The 19,442-nt window shown below is 44.3% G+C and overlaps 1 protein-coding gene across 6 annotated transcripts in view; it reads left to right on the top strand.

The window, feature by feature from the left end:
* SEPTIN9 (septin 9) overlaps window positions 1–19,442 on the top strand; it is a 212,887-nt gene that overhangs the window by 144,620 nt on the left and 48,825 nt on the right. The window contains exon 1 of one of the 6 annotated variants that reach the window (XM_028717051.2): window positions 16,580–16,736. The exons of 4 other annotated variants lie outside the window; for them this stretch is intronic. The gene's annotated coding sequence lies outside the window, so the exon portion shown is untranslated. Of the gene's footprint in view, window positions 1–16,579; window positions 16,737–17,149; window positions 17,471–19,442 lie in introns of those variants that run through there. One more of the 6 variants, XM_028717052.2, reaches the window with a different exon arrangement.

Below are 19,442 nucleotides of genomic sequence, written 5' to 3'. Positions count from 1 at the left end.
CCTTAGTTATGCATAGATTCAGACCTTCCTCTTTCCCTCTTATCTCATCATGATCTCATTATACTCTGCCATGAGCATCATCTTGGTAGGACCAGCTTGAAGCTTCAAAGAAGAAAAAGAAGAGAGAAACCATTCTCAGTGACTGGTTTCCCATCTCTAAAAGTAAAATACTTTTTCATTTCTATGGACACAGGTGCAACAAAGCCCAAGCTGAGTGGAAGCAATGCAACAACACCTCTCAAGGATTTTGCCAGCCAATTAGCACTCTGAAAGAGCAGCTTTTGATTAAAATCTGCATCTGCTGCCCACTTCCCTGGCAACCTTCAACTTTTTCATTTCAAACTCAGCCCCCTGGAATAAGATTTGCGTGGAACAGGAAGTACTAGATCTAATCAGAACTCTTAACAAACCCTCAGATACTTTTTATATGAATAAGAACAAATTGTTGCTAAATCTTAACAGCTAGATAGCTCATATCTGATGTTTTGCAAGCAGATGTTGTAGGAGATGCTTCTTTTTAAAAAAAATCCACAAAAGAACAACGGTTCTGCCATTCTGCCGTAAAGCATAGCAGGGCAATGGATTTAGAATGTTTCTAGTGTTGCCATACATTTGAGAATATGGTCTCCAGATCAAATTGCAGGGACAGAAGGTGGGGTCTCTGAGGTTCAGGGGATGAATCCAAACTATAAATCCTAAAACCTATATTGGTTTATTCAGTTTAATTCCCATGACGTTCCTCAAAAAAATGCATAAGTTGTAGTTTGGTGAAGGCAAACTTCAGAGATCATGGGCGTAGCCAAGGGGGACAGCTGCCCCCCCAATCAATAAATACCAATAAAAATACATGTCTGAGGTTCTCCCCCCCCCCCCAACAAAAGGCCTGCCCCCTCTAACAAAAATCCTGACTATGCTCATGTTGGAAATGTGAAATTTAAAATTCTGGAAGTTCTTTCCACTTGTACCAACTCCAGTTCTTTTTCCTTGTGTCAGTCTGTCTTTTCAGCCCCTCCCACCCTTTGATATTTAGAAAGAAGGGAGGGGGGAAGCTTAGGAACTTTTTTCAGAGCTGTCAGGATTTGCTTGGGAAAAGAATGAGATCTGAGCTGTGCTTTGAAGAAAGCACCAAAGTGTTTAGACAAACTCTGGGTGACCATGAACTTGCTTCCTCTTGAAGCCCAGTGCATCATAAAGTGGAGCCTGTGGGAAATTACCTCACAGGCTGCTTGAGCCTTCTTCCCTCTCTCCAGTGGTTCACCCCACTGACAAGGTCAACTCCTTAGTCCCTAGATCAAGTAGGAAATGCATTGGTGGGTGAAGTGATGATGTCTGATGGAATACAATTCTGGCTTCCTTATCTAAGCTGTTAGTATGCAGTGAAGCTACATTGGCAGTGTAATCCAATATTTATTTATACCACTTATCATTTAAAAAAGAAATCCCAAAGCAGTGGACAATGTAAAATCATAGAAGTATCCTAATAATGCAATAAAAAACCTAGAATACTCAGTTCAAATTCAATGCTGTGTGGTTAGGTCACATTTTTGGGAAAGCTTCTTTAAGCAAAAAGGTTTTAAGCAAGGTTTGAAAATGTTGCATTGTTGATACCTTCCTGATATCAACAGCGAGGGAATTTCAGAGAACTACACGAGGGATGCGGGTGGCGCTGTGGGTTAAACCACAGAGCCTAGGACTTGCCAATCAGAAGATCAGCGGTTCAAATCCCCGCGACGGGGTGAGCTCCCATTGCTCAGTCCCTGCTCCTGCGAACCTAGCAGTTCAAAAGCACTTCAAAGTGCAAGTAGATAAATAGGTACCGCTCTGGCGGGAAGGTAAACGGCGTTTCTGTGCGCTGCTCTGGTTCGCCAGAAGCGGCTTAGTCATGCTGGCCACATGACCCAGAAGCTGTATGCCGGCTTCCTCGGCCAATAAAGCGAGATGAGCGCCGCAACCCCAGAGTCAGGCACGACTGGACCTAATAGTCAGGGGTCCCTTTACCTTTACATGAGTTCAGAGAGAGTGGGGAAAGCGCTATTGCTCTTAAGTCCTACTTGTGGATATGGTTGGCCAGTTGGGAGACAGGATCTTGGACTAGATTTTGAATGAGAAGATTCAAAGGACCTTTTTTTATTTTTATTTTTGTACTTAGGGATGCATTTGCATGTGAAGTATGAAAGCCACATCCCTGTAGAATTAAGAATATGTCTCCTCAAAAAAATAATAATATTCAGAAGGAGCTTCTAGGGAAGGATCAGACTGCCACCTCCACTTTTTTTAAGAGAGAGAGAGATGTGCACCTAATCTGAAAATGTGTGTACCCTTTATACTTGACTCCAGTTAAATGTAATGAGAGAAAGCAGCCAAGTTTGAAATGGTCCCTGAATTGGGCCTCAAAGATAGCAGCCTGCAGATTGTATCAGCAGGCTTTTGCCAGCCAGAACTGCTGCTGTATTTTAAAGATCTGAAATGAAGAGGTCATCCTGATATAAAATGCATTAGTGTGACCATTAATGTAAGTAGCACTAGGGGTCAATCAGACCCAATCAGCCGATTTCCCTCCAGCTTCTGCAAACCTCCCATGTCTACTTCAAATTCAATTTTGTGTGTGGATGGTGCCTTTTTTTGGCTACATAAAGAATGCACCCTTGGATAATGTGTCTACTGTTAGTATAGGACAGTTACAGTTTTGTTGTTATCATACAAGCTGGGATGCTGCTTATTTGGAGACTTCCATGCACCACCAACTGATCTAAACAAGTTGGATTTTATGAAGTGTAAAGGTCTGGAAACTGAATGGCAGATTGATGATTAACAGCTTGTTCACACACCTCCCTTATGCATCCTGACCCTGTGCGTGTTTACCCAAAAGCAATTCCCAGTGTATTGGGGTGGGGTGGGGGGAGCTTATTCCAAGATAAGTGTGCATAGCATTCTATCTAAAGTCATTCACTTGCAATACTAGTATAAGGAAGGCCTTCGCCACATTTGTCAGCTTTTAGAAAAGCGAATTTTGTTTGCTTTACTGAAACAGTCTTTATCAATAAGATAAGAAGGATGTGAGAATAGTTGTCTAATTACAAAGTGGAAAAGTGTGTGTGAAAATGAATAGATGGAGACACAGACCACACTTTGTACTTTGTGGACAAAATACCCACAAAACACATAGAGAGAGAGAGAGAGAGAGAGAGAGAGGGAGAGAGAGAGAGAGAGAGATGTCACCACACTGCACTTCTCTCTTCTGCTCTTTGACTCTGTTAACTACAGTTATATAAATCAGGGGGCAGAGCCTGGAACTAAATGAGCCCCAGGTGGTCTTCTGCGTGGCCCATTCTAGCAGCCTATTTGTCACAGCCCAGCTCAGCCGAGCGATTTGTGCATTTTGAGTGTTGCCGCTGCTCAGCTTCATGACAGCTCTGCTGGTGAAGATGAGAGCTGTGTGGGTATCCACTCCAGGCAAAGAGGGTGCCTCTTCCAGGGTGTCCTGGCATGAACTAAGAGTTTGCGTAATGATGCCAACCTGGTGAAGGCCAGCAAGAGGAAAGACACAATGTGCAGGAGGAAGGCTCCAAAAGTCACCCTCTAAGTTGTGTGTGCAGAGGAGTGATGGGGCAGAACTTTCCCTCCTTGTGTGTTTAATAACACACAAAACAAATGTTTGAAAACGGCCAAGACAGGTATAGTCATAGCAAGCAGGACTGTTCCACAAAGTGTGAAAGGGTTCTAAATCTGCCACACTGAAGAGAGACGCTGTATCATGCAGGCAGATTCATGGCCATGAGATTGGGAGCAAGATTTGCACTCTGATAGGTGGAGCAGCATTCACACTCTGTATGTGATGTGAAGTAGGGTTTATTTTGAGCAGCATGGTGTATGGCACCGGAGTTCTCAGCTCAGGTGCTTTGCTCTCTGTGCCATGACGGCATCTTCCATAAGGAGTCCTATTCTCTATTGTGCCTTAGCACCTCTAGGGCAGATGGCCAGAGGACAGAATTGCAGCTATCAGCTCAGCAGGATCAGGTGATTCAAGGGGCCAGTAGGGATCCACCTGGTCCTGTAAGGTTTCTGACCCTGGTCTGGCTCCTGAGTCTTAACAACTTGTTCTCCACTACAGACTGAGCTGCTGCTATCTGCCCAATGTCCCACATGCTTTCTGGCACTGATACCCTGTCTGTTTAGTACCCCTTTGTCTCCAGCCACTGTTTCTCCTGACACACAGCTCATCTCCTTGAGCCTTCTAGGAGCATTTTAGTACCTTCAGGCATCTCTGGCACGGTGCAACCTGGACTTCTCAATCATTACTTGGTACACAACAATTTGGACATAGGCTACATGTGTGGTTGGATCATAGTGTTGACTTCCTTGTATGTCTCTTCTGGCTTTGATTCTATGATCCTAAACAAAGCTGGCTGAGGCTTAATATCAGAAGACGAGTAGCTCCCCTCCTCATGGTATATGCATTATACCATGTCTTTGGACTGTTTGAGAGATAAATTTTGAGAAGGGAAGCTTGGAGGAAGGGCAGGGAAACTTAGGAGTTGGAAAGAGGATTTTGTTACACCAAAGAGGCCAGTCCCATATCCTGTCTCTGATAGATGTTACATCTTAGCGGAAGCAACACCCTTATAATGATTCAGTTAATTGTGCAAAGTTCTATCACCATGAGAAGCTCCTGCACTGAGCTCAGCAGTCCAGTTTATCCTAGAAGATACTAAAAGATTCACAATAGCACTAGAGAACAAAGTATGGTTTACAGTGCATAGCAAGCTACATTGGTACCTCGGGTTACGAACTTAATCTGTTCCTGAAGTCTGAGGAGCGCTTTCCCTAATGAGGCCTCCTGCTGTTGGTGCCCTTCCACCGTTTGGCTTCCACTCGTAAACTGAGGTAAAGTTCACAAACTGGAACACTACTTCCGGTTTTGCGGAGTGCGTAAACCGAATAGTTCATAAACAGGGCTGTTTGTAAACCAAGGTACCACTGTACTTGGAAACAAAGAGGAAAAGCTCTCCCTCCCCCCACTTTTTTTTGTATGTGTGCAAGTTTCAGGTGTAATTACAATGAATCAAGACTCACACTGATGGGGACCAGGCTCTCTGTGAGAAGCAGCCCCTCCTTTATTTTTATTTTTTATGTACCAAAATCTATATAATGCTCAATCATTTTAAAACCTTTAAACATTTAACAATAGAATTTTTAAAAATGTATATGAGAATGGTTGAAAACAGTTAAATATGATAAAAACTAACAGCAAAAAAGATTTAAACATGTCAACATCTACAGGTCTGAATAGGCTTGCCTAAGCAAACATATTTTAAGCAGGTACGGAAAAGAGTACAGCTGAGGTACTTGCTTGGTGCCAGTAGGTAGGGAATTCCAAGGTGTAGCTGCTGCCATGCTAAAAGTTGGCTTTCTTGCAACTGCAGAATGAGTATTGTGTGTCACCTGTAGCAGTGCCAGTTCTACAAAGCTACCATTTTCTTTTCCAGAAACAATTCTGTGTTTTCAAGTGTTGCAATCATGTTGCATTTTGGTTTGAAGGGAGCTTAGTTCCTTTCTACATGCGGGCTGTGGACAGAAATAGGCAAAGCACATCATCCTGTTCTCATTCATTTTTGCTAACACCTCTCTGAGGGGCAGACCTGTTCCTCCACTTAGTTTATTTAATTGATTGATTGATTGATTGATTGATTGATTGATTAAATGTTTATATCCCCACCCATCTGGCTGGGTTTCCCCAGCCACTCTGGGCAACTCCCAAACACAATAAAACATCAGACATTAAAAGCTTCCCTAAACAGGGCTGCCTTTGGATGTTTTCTAAAAGTCAGGTAGTTGTTTATTTCCTTGACATCTGTTTGATTTTAAAACAAAACAAAAACAAAACTCAAAGCAGTTTACAAAGAGATAAACCAATGGACTCAAGAAAAATTTCAGCAGTAGCTTAAAACATACAAAAAGTTGAACTACCGTATTTTTCGCTCTATAGGATGCACTTTTCCCCCTCCAAAAATGAAGGGGAAATGTGTGTGCGTCCTCTGGGGTGAATGCAGGCTTTTGCTGAAGCCTGGAGAGCGAGAGGGGTTGGTGCGCACTGACCCCTCTCGCTCTCCAGGCTTCAGGAAGCTATCCGCAAGCCTTCGGAGTGCGGCGGGAGTTCCTATAGAGCGAAAAATACGGTACTTAAACAGGTTAAAATTCTCTTTATTTCATAAAATTCTAGAGAAATTACCAGGGTTGACCATGAATGAATTGCCCATAGGGGTGTCGTGGGGTGCTCCACCATGCAAACATCCCTCCATGAATCCTTCCAAGCAGAGAAGAGGCAGGCACAGCCTGCTGTGGACAGGTCCCAGTTTGATGCAGAGTCCAGAGCAGGATCCCATGCTTGCTTTCCATTGTGTTGGTTAACCTCTCCCACCCCCCTGCCTCCACCTTACAGGCACACATTTAAGAAACACGAAAACATGTTTTTTAATTGGTGCGCTTTATTGGGGGCATGAGGTAAGGATTTCAGGAAAGGGCTTTTCAGCTGAAGATTTACTAGGCATATAAAAAGATCAAGAGAGTGGCTGGAATTGTATCCGTTTTTAAAGCTCTGACATTTATTAGGAAGAAAGGGGAACGAGGCCCTCTCCATAACTGTTGTATTATTGCCTGGCATACCTTCTTTACCTTCTTCTTTTTTGTAAAGAAGAGGCCATCCCCAGGAATATCCCACCGTTCCTTTCTTAAGATGTAAAGCTGACATAATATATGGGGACCATTTGGAACTCCCCGCTCCCTTATTCTGTACAACACTGTGAATACAAGGCAGTCCTACGGGGATGTGGGGTCATCAGTATCATGTTGCATTGGGATTTGTACAATATGGGCTGTGCAGAGTGTGTTTGGATGTGCTGTTAAGACTGTGGTGGTGGTGGGGAGCAGTTTTTGTGTCTGCCGGGCCCTCTGCAGAAATATGAAGAAAGGGGAAGGGAAAAGTGTTGCAGTAGAGATATATATGTATGTAAGCAAAACATAGGCTCATAATACATTTTAACTTATTTCATTTTAAAATCTTAAGGTGTCTGGTGGTGTTATGCAAGCCTGTACTCTGTTAACTGGCATGGTTTTGCCGCAGGCTAGAGCTTCTCTCTGGTCAAGATTTCCCAAAATGGGAAATACTGTTTGGAGTTGCATTGCATTTGCTTTGAAGCTGGGAATGTTGTGAAATCAGGGATACATCCGCTATGCCCTGTGGTGCTGCGGTGCTCTGGGATAAGGTTCAGCACTCTACAAGAAAGTGTTTCCCTGAAAATAAGAGCCATCTGGTTGCTCTGCTGCAAACTCTAGGCCTCTCTTTGCAGGCCTTGCTGTAGAAGCAGGATGTTGCCCTTGGCTAAAACCAAAGTGCACCAGAAAGAAAAGCTACATCCTTCCTGAGCAACTGAAAAACCTTCAGAGCAGAGCACCCCTGACCTCAGCGAACCTGCGAGTGCTTCTCCTCCACCCTCCAGCCGCAGCTCAGCTCAGATCTCAAAAGCCAAGCCGCTTGGTGAATGGGGAAGGAAAAGCACACCGTTTCCAGCCATTAAGTTGATAATACTTAACATTTATGTAGTGCGTTTTAATATACAGTAATTACCTCCACATTGCAGCTGAAGAAGAGAGAATGGTAGCTTACATATGTAAAGGCAGCTGTGGAGTTTGTGGTTGAGGTGATATTTGAACCAAGGGACTTCCTTTCTCATAGCTGACGCTAGTAGCCAGTAACCTCTATTACTAGCTCTCAAGTTCTAAGGGGGAAAGCAATGCCAAGAGCTATCTGCTGGCAAGACAGAATTTGCTAGATGTAAACTATCTTGGAAAGCTATACACCGTTTAAAACAAAAACCTTTTCTTTAAATCTTGTCCTGACACATATCCCCAAGCCCCTAAGAACTCCGCTCAGAAGTTTTTGGATTTAAGACAGAATGGTTCCCATTGACTCCCAATGGATGTAATAAGACTCTCTCAGCACACAAGGCAACACACAAACCCCAAACAGTGGGATGGGGAATGTTGGGGCCACTTGCAGTATTGTTGCCCAGGGGACAGAGGGCATGTTCGCATTACCGCTTTAAGATGCAGCAAAGTCATTCCATCTGCTTTGTTTTAAAGTGCATTTGCACAATGTTGTATTGATTGATTGATTGAATTTATATACCTGGAGGTCTCACCTCAGAGAGGGACCAGGGACGTCTTCACATGACCATTTTGGTTTCCTTGCTCCTGCACACACACACCCCTGAACTCCGATTTATTGATTTCATATGCCACTGGGTTGTAGGAAAAATCTCAAAGCAGTTTACAAACTCCTACGTGTGAAATTGTTGTCTGTGCATGTGTGCTCATCTGCACATGTGCGACGGCTGTCTCAAATGTACACACCATTCTGAAGCTTAAGTTTTATAGCTGGATTGAAGCTGGTTTGAGGGAGTGGGGAAGCGTAAAAAAGCAGTATTTTAAAGAAACTACAGAGTTAATATAGATTGTGGCTAACATTATGTGACTGTGGCTTCAAAAACTAGCCGTGGGAGCTCCTGGTTGTGGAGTAAATGGTACTGTGAACATATCCAAATAATACTTTTGCCCTGGATTTGGAGGGTGATCTAGAGCCTGTGAAAGGCAAATTGCAAACCTAGTGCATGCATAGCTGCGCTAGGTTTAGTCTCCATGGACTTAAGCCCATTGAAGTTTAAATGTGCCAAGTTTGTAAATTTGTGGATTGTATTATTCAAGTAGTGAGATTATCTCTCTTTTATTGGATCTTCTCTTGCTAAATTAGAAAAAGTGTTTTTTTAAAAAAAAATCACAGAATTTAGTACATTGAAAAACTTAGCAAGGCTTGAAGTCCTTCCAGTGCATCACCATGGAATACTGTGGCAAGTTTCTCCTTATAGTGCTTGCATTTTGATTGGCAATGCTAACATCAGAACTCATCATGTCAAAGGTGTTCCGTCCCTAGCTTCACTCTAATCTTTAAAAAGTTCCAAAAGGAGGCTGAATGAAAAAACAACTGGGTTCAGACAGGTTTTATGTATTTACTTTAAGGACATATGTAGAAAGTAGGAAAACCTGGATTTGTGTCTTTGTCCTACAGACTACATGAGCTTCAATAGATTTCTGTGTCATTGCAGTGAACAGCCAGTTATTCATTTTGGCTTTACCAGGCCACCCTTGTACCGACACGGTGTGTGAAGGAGGCAAGAGGCTAAACACAGCTTCCAATTTGACATTGCCACAAAGTTTGTAGAAATGCAGCAGAGTTGTTACAACATGGAGCTATAGCAACTCTGTTTTTCTCCTCTCCAGATTCTTTGTACAAGTGTAAAACTGCTTAGTCCGCCACTGCCTGGTTCTTCTCTTTACTTACCTTGGAATTCCTAGGGCAGCATTCCAGGTCCCATCAGTACAAGGAAAGGAATTTTCCAAACTGCAGCAGTTATTGATAATAGAGAAGCTCTCAAAGGCTTCTGAAGGTTTTTTCAAAGCGCAGGATATTTGTGAATGTGCATTTTTGAGTCAAAGTTGTGACCCTAGTTAGCTTTAAGACCTAGGGTGCCTTTGTGTTCTTGTGTAGTTTCTATCTGGTGCTTCTCCAAGTATTTCACTGGTGTCCCCCTGAACGTTTTGCACCTGGGAAACCATACTTTGCCCAGTGGCTCACAAACCTGCAACTCCATTGGAGCAGAAAAGGAAGGGTTGAGCTGCCCTCTGGAGGTGAGAGGCTGTCCTTGTTCATAAGCATATTTAATTTTTCCTTAACCTCTGTGATGAGCCAATTCAGCATAACCATGCCCTGCAGACTTATAATGGAGGAGCTGGTTCAGTATTATAATGCAGAGATCTCAGCAGAATTGTTCAGTTCTGAATTGACCGACTGAATTTGGCTTCATTTTATTAGGTGATCTTGGTTCATTCTCTCCCCGCTCTACCATCCCCACCAACCTGCTCTATTCATCAAAGAAATCTCAATTAAATTTGAATTAAAATGCGGTGACACCTTTAGAGGAATGTTGCATTTCATATTTGACCCACTGTTTTCTTCCACTACTACAGGAAGGGTGGTGGTGGCAAGAGTTGGGAAGGAGTGACTGAACATAGGATGGCTGCTTACAGGGTGGCCATTGTGGCTCTGCAGAGCATCAGATGGACATGGGGAGAGAAAGCAGGGACTGAGCATTCGAGATGGGTGTAGGAGTGAGAAACAGGAAGCAGTAATGGGGCAAGCTGAGGAATAAACCTGTTGCAGAAGCAAACAGGAAGGCTAGTCAGAGCGAACTATCCTAATGATCCTATACATCTATGGGAAATCCAAACATATCAAGCAATCCCAGCTCAGACCTTGGAGCATAATTATGCACAGCAGAGTGCCTGGCACTCTTGAGTCACTCCCGACAAGTCACTCTTCCCACACTGCCTAGCTGAGCTGACTAGCTGCAACATAATCACCAAACAGACCTCCCCCCCCCAAGCTGTTCATATTAGCCCCCCACTGAGCTGTTATTGGCTGGTTGCCCACTAGATACAGTTCAGATACCATTTTGTACAGACAATATCCGCTCTTGGATCAGAGCTGGCTCAGCCATTAGGCAGGCTGAGGCCTCTGCTTCAGGTGGCAGGGCAGGCAGGGCACGCCCATGGGTGCCCTGCCTGCCCTGCCACCTCCACCAGCAGCAGAGAAGTGCCACTGCCATTGGCACTGATTTTAGGCAAAACCACATCCATTTTGGGTGCAATCTCTCCCAAAATCAGTGCCAGGGGTGGTGCTGCTCCTTCTCCCACATCAGATGTGGCAGGGCATGTGGTGGCAGCAGCAGGAGCAGGTAGGTGGTGGGAGCAGTGGCAGGGCAAAGCAGCACTTCCTGTTTCACCTCAAGTGGTGAAATGGGACACGACACCCTGTCTTGGATAGAGTTAATAGGCACACAACACACAGCCTTGCATGAGATAGCACTGAAGCAGTAGTGTGTATTTATGTGTATTAGAACTCCACTTTAGGCCAGTGAGGCTATTTTGGCCAAGCCCTGCCCACCTGCCTTAAACCTGATGCCATATATGTCAGGTGCTGGAAAGGTAAAGTCATGGCTGGACCAAAATGGGGTTTGAAGGCACCATTGACCAGCTGCTTGGGGTTGCCTACAGAGTGCATAGTGCCTGACATTGCTCTTCTCAGGCCCTGGTGGTCAACTGATTGTTAGGGCTCCCATAATGTTGTGCACAGATCTCTGCTGGCAGAGGTGATCAGATGACCATCCATGCCTGCAGGGAGCCATAGGCAGCATGTTGACACTTTGATCATCAGCTGACAGTAGCAGCTTCAAAGCACCATACATGTCATACAGTATAATTTCAAATGGTGCAGGTAACATTGGGACACCTGATGCCCCCCACACCTGTCAAATTTGGGCTATGGTGGTTGGGGGAGATAAGGCCCGATCCTCTGCTTCAGAATGACCCTATATTGCTGAAATTTATTGATTAATCCTTGTGTTAATATTCCACCTTTCCTGTAAGGAGTTCCTGTATTGTCTTAACAACAACCCTGAGAGGTAGGTTAGGTTGAGAGAAGGTGACTGGCCCAAGTTCACCCAAGTGAGCTTCATAGCTGCGTGTGGATTTGAACCCAGTCTCCCAGATCCTTGGCCAGCATTTTGCCAACTATACCACACTGACTCCGAACTACGGCAGTACCCTTTTTAGGCCAGCCAAAGCAGTGTGCAGAGACTTTTGAGTTCTCCAGAACTAGATGGCAAACACAGCAACACAGTGTTATATATGGGTCTTATGGAGGGCTGCTGCACACGTTATACAGTGGGAAGCACTTGTCGCTGTGGGGTGCAACTTTTTACACCCATATTCGATTAAAAAAAATTCACCTCCCAGTTCTATAACGTGAGTCCCAGGTAGTGCTTCTGAAGAACTGTATGAAATAGAGAAGCCAAAAGATCATGTTTCAGAAGAAAATGACAAATCAAGAAGTCAGCGGAACATGTGGGTATTTGCTCAACAGTTCTTCATTCAGATTTGAAACTCTGAAATTTGTTAACTGAAATAATGTATATTAAAAATTAAAAAATCCATCTCCTTAGCAGTGGAATGTACACAATTTACACCAGATTTTGAAAGGGTTAGAGTTCTGACTATTATATTTAATAGGAAGCATTAGTGTGGCTATATTTTAAGAGCAAACCTTGCAGGGGTGAAATCAGCATGCACCTTGCATCACCGACATTTGACATCTGACTGAAGGTGTCAGCAGGCATACAGAAAGAGTGAGTCCAGCAAGCATTGTGTACCTGGATTTTCAAAACACTTCTGACAACAAATCTCATGTGAATCCTTTAATGAAACTCAGAGTGAGGCATGGGGGTGGATGGGAAATGATTGCTATTCTTACAGTACCTGACTGAAAGATCTATGAGTAAGCAGGAAGGGGAATGCCAGTTACACCACCACTATGAGAGAGAGAGAGAAAAAATATTGGTGGAATTCCCCAGATATGAGGACAGAAGACTCAACAAACAGGGTCATTCAACTGAAGAAGTTGAAACAGGGTGGTGTTTTGGATGGGAAGCAGGCAAGTCTCCAGTCCCAATGTACTGCGAGTATAGGATCGCTCTGTTGGTGCCTGTAATAGGTGGGAATTTGTATCCTCCTTTGTTTTTATGTGTTCCAATTTATTCTTATTCATTCAATTTATTTTGGAAAATACAGTATATAAGCAAGCTAGAGAAACATGACGTACTGTACCTGAATCTCCAAGCTTAGTAAACAATAGCCCTCCTGGCTGATGCATTGCATCACTTGGATTTTGTTTGCAAAAGTTGTGAAAAGGTGTTATTAGTAATGCTAGTACTGTTTTTATACACTGTCATCAGGCTCTCATATGGAGCGATATGGACTCCAAGAGAATTATGTGCGAATCTGAGCCAGGAGTTGGTTCATAGGATTTAGATCCTTTTGACTGGCAGTAATTCTCCAGGCAGGGTCTCAGGCAAGGTGGGGCTTGGAGATACTTTGGATTGAACTGGGGACCTTTTGTATGTAAGGCATGTACTCTGTCGCTGACTTATGGCCCCTCCGTGCTTCCTATACTGGGTATGTAAGGCTGGTTTAGCAACCCTGTTACTTGTTCTTGAAAGCAGCCTGCTATCTTTGTACATCTCTTAAATGTAACCAAAACCTTATCTTTCTGTTGCTGCTGCAGTCTCTGGAACAGCTCAGCCCATAGCATAGCATGACAGGTCAAAATGCAGCAAATTTCCTGTTTAAACTGAATAATGACATTCATAGTTTGGCTTAACAGCCTTTGACTTATTTATCAGTTAACACTCCCATTTTTTCCCCTTCCTCTAAAAAAACAAAATTCCATTTGATCCCCTTACCAAGTTTCTGCATAGAGGCAATATTTCACCAACTTATAGCTGCTCCCTGGATTTTTAATTATTATTATTTTTTGTCTTGGTGCTGTAGGAGAATGGACCATTAGATGAACTTTGAAACATTTCCAAGCCCCATTAGTCTGTGTCTGCAAATTCTTTTGAGTTTACCTCCAGGCCTGTTCACAACTGCTTTTCCTTTCAGCTTCTTGAAAGACAGAGTAGACATTCCCCCCCCCCCCCGCCCCCGAGTTCTGGTACACGTTGCCTGGTACTATGCTCCACTGATACACATTTCCAAATAACATGCTTGTGGAGAGGTGTGTAAACAGAGCTGTCACCTTTTCAGAGGCAGGAGCCCTGTTTCTTTAATGGCTACATGGCAGACACAAATTCAAGAAGTGAGGCTTTCACTGCATCAGATAATGGGATGAGAAAGCTTCTTCTGTTGAATTTCTGCCTGTTATTCATTTATCTTATGGTTTCTGTCCTACCCTCCCCTGAAGGCAGTGTAGTATAATTATTTAAAATCACAATGCAATAAAATATATTTTTTAAAGCCTCACATCAATAAAGCTTCATAGGATGCATCCTACCTGAGATGGGAACCACCAACCATACAATATAAAGGGACCCCTGACCATTAGGTCCAGTCGTGGCTGACTCTGGGGTTGTGGCGCTCATCTCGCTTTATTGGCCAAGGGAGCTGGCGTACAGCTTCCGGGTCATGTGGCCAGCATGACAAAGCCACTTCTGGCAAACCAGAGCAGTGCACGGAAACGCTGTTTACCTTCCCACTGGAGCGGTACCTATTTATCTACTTTCCCTTTGATGTGCTTTCAAACTACTAGGTTGGCAGGAGCAGGGACTGAGCAACGGGAGCTCACCCCGTCACGGGGATTCGAATCGCCGACCTTCTGATCGGCAAGTCCTAGGCTCTGTGGTTTAACCCACAGCGCCACCCGCGTCCCTAACCTTAGAATATACACAGGTCCAAAATGTGTTGGTGTGAGTTTGCTAGCTTTCATGATGAAAGGTCCCCTCCAAGTCTCCAAGCTCTTGCCTGCAGCATTTGATGAAAGCATCCCTTCTTTTGCCTGCATAGCAGCTTTCACCAAACTTGTGCCCTTCATGAAAGATGTTGGACTACAACTCACATCTGCCCCAGCCAGCAACATTTGGAGAGCACCAAGACTGCAGTGTAGCTTTCTAGCAATACAACACAAAACAATCCCATCACCCTCTGTAATTTGTTTAGCCTATCTTACAGGGAGCTTTGAAGTCCCATTTGTTTGGGCAGGGGATGGCAACTGCCCCCCCCAATGTTTCTCTCAAAACTGATCTACCATTTTTATATTTCTTCCTGATACATACACATTCCACTAGACTGAAAAGGCAGATTCTTCCTTCTTTTAGAAGACGACCACAATTACTGTGCTCAGTGGCATATAAAGAGCAAACAGCAAAATAATTGTTTCCCAAATGTTACTCCATTCGTCTAACCATAAAAGCCTGGCTTTTTTTCTGGGGTGGGTGGGGCAGGGGGAAAAAGAATTCCAGTGTACAGAAAACCTGGTTGAAAGGGCAGACAGATTTTAAAGCAAGCATTCGTGTTTATAGAGCTGCTTTCCTCAACAGCTAGCAACTTGGCAAAGTTCCCTTAACAGCCATATTTACTCCAAACTAAATATGCACATAATTTTGTCCAAAACATGCATCCCAAGAAGGTGAGGGAAATAAAAAACAACTGGTTTTGAGGAAGAAGTCTGATCCTTTAGTCCCATTGGGATCAGTCAGGTTAGGCACACTTAATGCGCTGGATCAGGCCTTCATCAGCTTTAGGTCTGCAGTCAGGAAACCCAGTCCTGTGTTCCAGTTAAGAATGCCTCTGCCACCCAACTGCTTCACCCTAAGAAGTCATTCAGTCTCCTGAACTCCAGCCAGTTCAGTTTCCATCTTCATTGTTTCACTTTGTCCATTTGTGCTAGCATTTGGCTTGTTCTTTGTTCACCCTCCACATTACCCCATTAAAGCCTTGTTTGCTTTCCCATTCTGTGTTTTGAGATACCTGTACTTTTGTCTTGGGATGGGAGGACTTTGGCAAGGGAGGGGGAGAAATGAGCATCCATGCTTTATGTGTGAGGGGGCCAGCCTTGGAATGGGCGTGGTGGTGGGGAGATATCAATAGGGATCATGTGTGCTTAGTTATACAAAGACCTTGGGGCAACAATTTAACATCACAACAACCCTGTGGAGTAGACCTACCCAGAGAATGACCTTGCCCTAAACCATTAGCCTAATTAAGATGGGATTTGAATTTAGCTTTGCCATTTCCATTCCCATGCTCCCAACTGCTTTTCTTCACTGGCTTTTTTGCATTGCTGCTGCTGTGAGTGTGTAAAACTGAATAAATGTATGTTGGGGTTTGGGGCGCGCGCTCTTCACTGGCATTAATCTTCTGCTTTGAATTAGCACTCATGCTTTTGAAGTGCAGCCTTTTGATCTTCTACATGTTTACTCAGAAGTAAGTTTCACTGAGCCCTGTTTAGGGAAGTTTTTAATATTTGATGTTTTAATCTGTTGGGAACAACCCAGAGTGGCTGGGGAAACCCAGCCGGATGAGTGGGGTATAAATAATATATTATTATTAGGAGTTCAGTGGGGCTTTTCATGAGTGTGCATAGGATTGTGACCAGGCTTGCAGAACCTTACCAGGACTCTGCTGTGAGTAAGCTTGTGGCTGTCTTTGCCAGCTCAAATTCCCCTTGGTGGGAGAGGATACACAGGCTCAATCTGTGCATGTTTACTTTGTAGAATGGCCTACTTGAATTCAACAGGACTTGCTCCCTGAAAAAAAAGTGCAGAGGATTGCAGACCTAGACCTAAGCATGCTGCTTTTCCTTTTTTTTTTTTTTTGCAAGCCCCGCTGAAATGAATGACATTTACTTTTTTAAAGTAAACATGTTTGAAGACAGGATATTAGTTTCTGAGTCTGCCATGAGAGAGTTTTAACCACCAAAGCCTCATCTCCTCCTTGAAGACACTGTGCTGCCTTCAGGAGAACTTGTCCAGCCGTTTTCTTTTTTTAAACAGCCGGGTCTGGACCTTTCCCCTTTCTAGCCGCTCTGTCTTTGCTATCTGCACCCCTGGGCAGCAATTACCCCCCACTCCCAGCTTCTGCCTACCTCCATTGCACTGTGGGATGCTCATTATTCAGAGAATGACAATGCTCCTTTGATCATTGACTAGCATTCTGAACCATGTGACCCTGGAGGGGGCGGGTCTTTCTCTGCTAACACAGCCAGGAGAATAAGAGAGTTTTCAGCTGCTTGGGTGAGTCTCCTCAAAACTGCCTTTGTTCTTTGAAATAATTCAAACTTTTTTCTCCTACCCCTTTGCACTGCAACTGCAGATAGGTTGCTTTCTCTCTCTCCTCCCCACTTCCTGCCTCAGGTTGCGTTGCCATTCTGGCTTTGTGCATGGTGGGGGGGGGTGCAGGAAGGGTGGGCTGGAGGAAGGAAAGAAATCCTTGTGTTTTGTGGGCTGTTTTATGACAAGGCAATTGGATTTGCGAGGAAGGAAGGATTCAAGCTTCTTTCCCATTCAGGTTTAGCGGTGCCTGGTGTGATGTGGCGTGGCGTGGTTTTTTGGGGGTGGGTGGGGAGGGAAGGACAAGGGTGCAGAAAGCGTGTGAGCCTCATGTCTAGGACCCTGAAACTAGCGAGAACCAGGGACTAGGGGAATTCAGTTTCCATGTCTTGACCAGATTTCTTCGCTGCAGAAAGAAAAGGGCTTTGTGCCTCACAGCTATCTCTTTGTAAATATTTGGCCAATGGAGCCGAGTGTGCTAATTTCTGCCTCTGAGGCTTCCCCACCCCACCCCCAGTTTTTCCTCTCTCCACATAGTGTACGTTGCACTCTAAAGAGAAGGGACAAAACTTCACTGTAATCCACCCCCCTCCCAAACCCATCCTCCCCTTTACTACTTATTATCTAGCCATCTGGCTTGAGAAAGCACAGTGTGAGTGCCTGGGTTTTCCTGTCTTTGCAGAACATAAGCCCCAGAGGTAGGTGTGCTGGACTTGTACATGCCTTGGTTTTTAAACTCTGCTAACTGTTCCTCTGGGAACTTCTTCCTCTCTCTGCCCCCCTCCCTCTGGGTTTTGCTATGTTCATCGGTACTGCTGGGGCTCTGCCACTTATGAAGGGGTGGGTTGTAGGAAACAGAAAATGGGGCTGTGTATCCCCCCCCCTTGTTTTTAATGTGTGTTGGAGGAGGGAGGGAGGCAGAGAGGTTTCCAAATAAACTGTTCTGAAAAGGAATAAACTGTTCTGACAAGGAATTTTAGAGTACAGGAGTTACGGGTGCAGGATTGCTGTGGGGCAAAGTATTCTGTGTATTGGGATGTATGAGGTGTTTCTTTATAGAAAGGGTATATCTGGTGCCCCTTCTTGGTTGAAGGAGGGGCGTCGGAAGTTATTGATTTAATAACATGCAGTGTGGCTTCATTTGGGAATGGATCAAATGGCAACCACCCAACCTTTGTAAAACTCATTTCCCTTTGGGCAAACTTTGCAATGAAATACAATGTATGCAGGCCTTTGTGCTGAGGCCTACTGTGTGCCATGGGGCCAGCAGGGTAAGGTGGTTGTGGGGATGCCGAGGCCTGTTTTATTCTTGGAGGGGGGCAAGGCTGTTTTGAAGCTATCTTACACTTTTCTTTCCATCCCAAAATGTGCTTCTTTAACCTTTAAGTCTTTGCAGTTTTGCCAAGATAACCACATGGAGTGCACAGGGGTGGGGGTGGGAGAGAGTTGCAGTTGCTCCTTTTTCTTTTTTGCAAGCTGAGAATGAGAAGAGAATGTAGGAAGGGAAGGGAATAGACCTGAAATGCAAACTTGTCCATTCACAGTTGTGGAGTGGCGTGAAGGGAGCAGTATGGGCCCTGTGGTTTCTGAAGGAGGTCACTAATCCATGCAGTGCCAAGGTGCATGGGTCGTTTGCATTCCCTGGTAGGTGCCCTCTGCAGTTACTTCCAGAAGAGGGTTTGCACATGCTGGCACACCTTCCCCAAATCAAATCTAAAAACAACTTTCCCTTAAACTCAAAACTTTCTCTTGTGTATGAAACTGACATCCTTGCTTTAATTTTCCCAGTGGGAAGGGAAAAATGCTTCCCCTATCTTCTCATGCTAACAAAGCTGAGACTGGGATGAACATGACCTGATCTAGTGCAGGACCCACTGGGACCTCCTGTGTCCTCCATGAAGGAATAACAACTTTCTTTTCCGTTCCTCCTATCCCTATAACAAGCCGGGACAAGAGGCTGAGTATGTGCAGCTGGGATTCTAATTGTGCCATTGTTCCTAGCTGATGGGGAGACAGATTGCAGTTATTGAGTCTTGCATGCCAAATCTTTTCTTCCTAGCAGGAATGGGTAGGTTGTGGTTTTTGGGGTGTTTTTTTTACTACTGAAGGCAAATCTCCCTCTTCATTCAAATCCCTTCTCAAACGTCATATTGTGAAAACGTTGGCTCGATATCTCAGTCCCTTTCTTCGAGCAAAATGATGCTTAAGCATGTGTAATATCATTTGCTTGTGTCGATTCAATGTAGCATCTCATATCCTCCCGCCCTCCTCAGTTACCCTATCGTATCTCCCTCTATTGTTCCATTCCCTCCCAGCTGTTTCATACTTCACAATCTAGACTGGAAGCTCCTTGAGGCAGAGACCTGTCCTTTTTCTTTATTTGCTATATTTCTCTGTAAGGTGCCATGTTCACTGATGGTTCTGTACAGATGATAAAAGCCGGATGAGCTGCAGGATATTTTAGGCATCCTTAATTTGCATAAATGTGGTGGCTGCCGGAGCATTATCTTGTTGTATTTCTCTAGTGCATTTCGTTTCGTTTTGGAGGAGACACAAGAGTGGTGTTGGCCTTGTAATCCCCTTCCTTTAGTCCACTCTACAATCATACCCTTGTTGTTTTGTAGCAAAGTTACTGGACTTGAACTGAGGGGAGATTGTTGTTGTATTGTG

The sequence above is a fragment of the Podarcis muralis genome, chromosome 2 (genome assembly GCF_964188315.1).
Source record: "Podarcis muralis chromosome 2, rPodMur119.hap1.1, whole genome shotgun sequence".
Lineage (NCBI taxonomy): Eukaryota > Metazoa > Chordata > Lepidosauria > Squamata > Lacertidae > Podarcis > Podarcis muralis.
The sequence above is the reverse complement of the archived record's forward strand: the minus strand, read 5'-3'. Positions and strand labels throughout refer to the sequence as shown.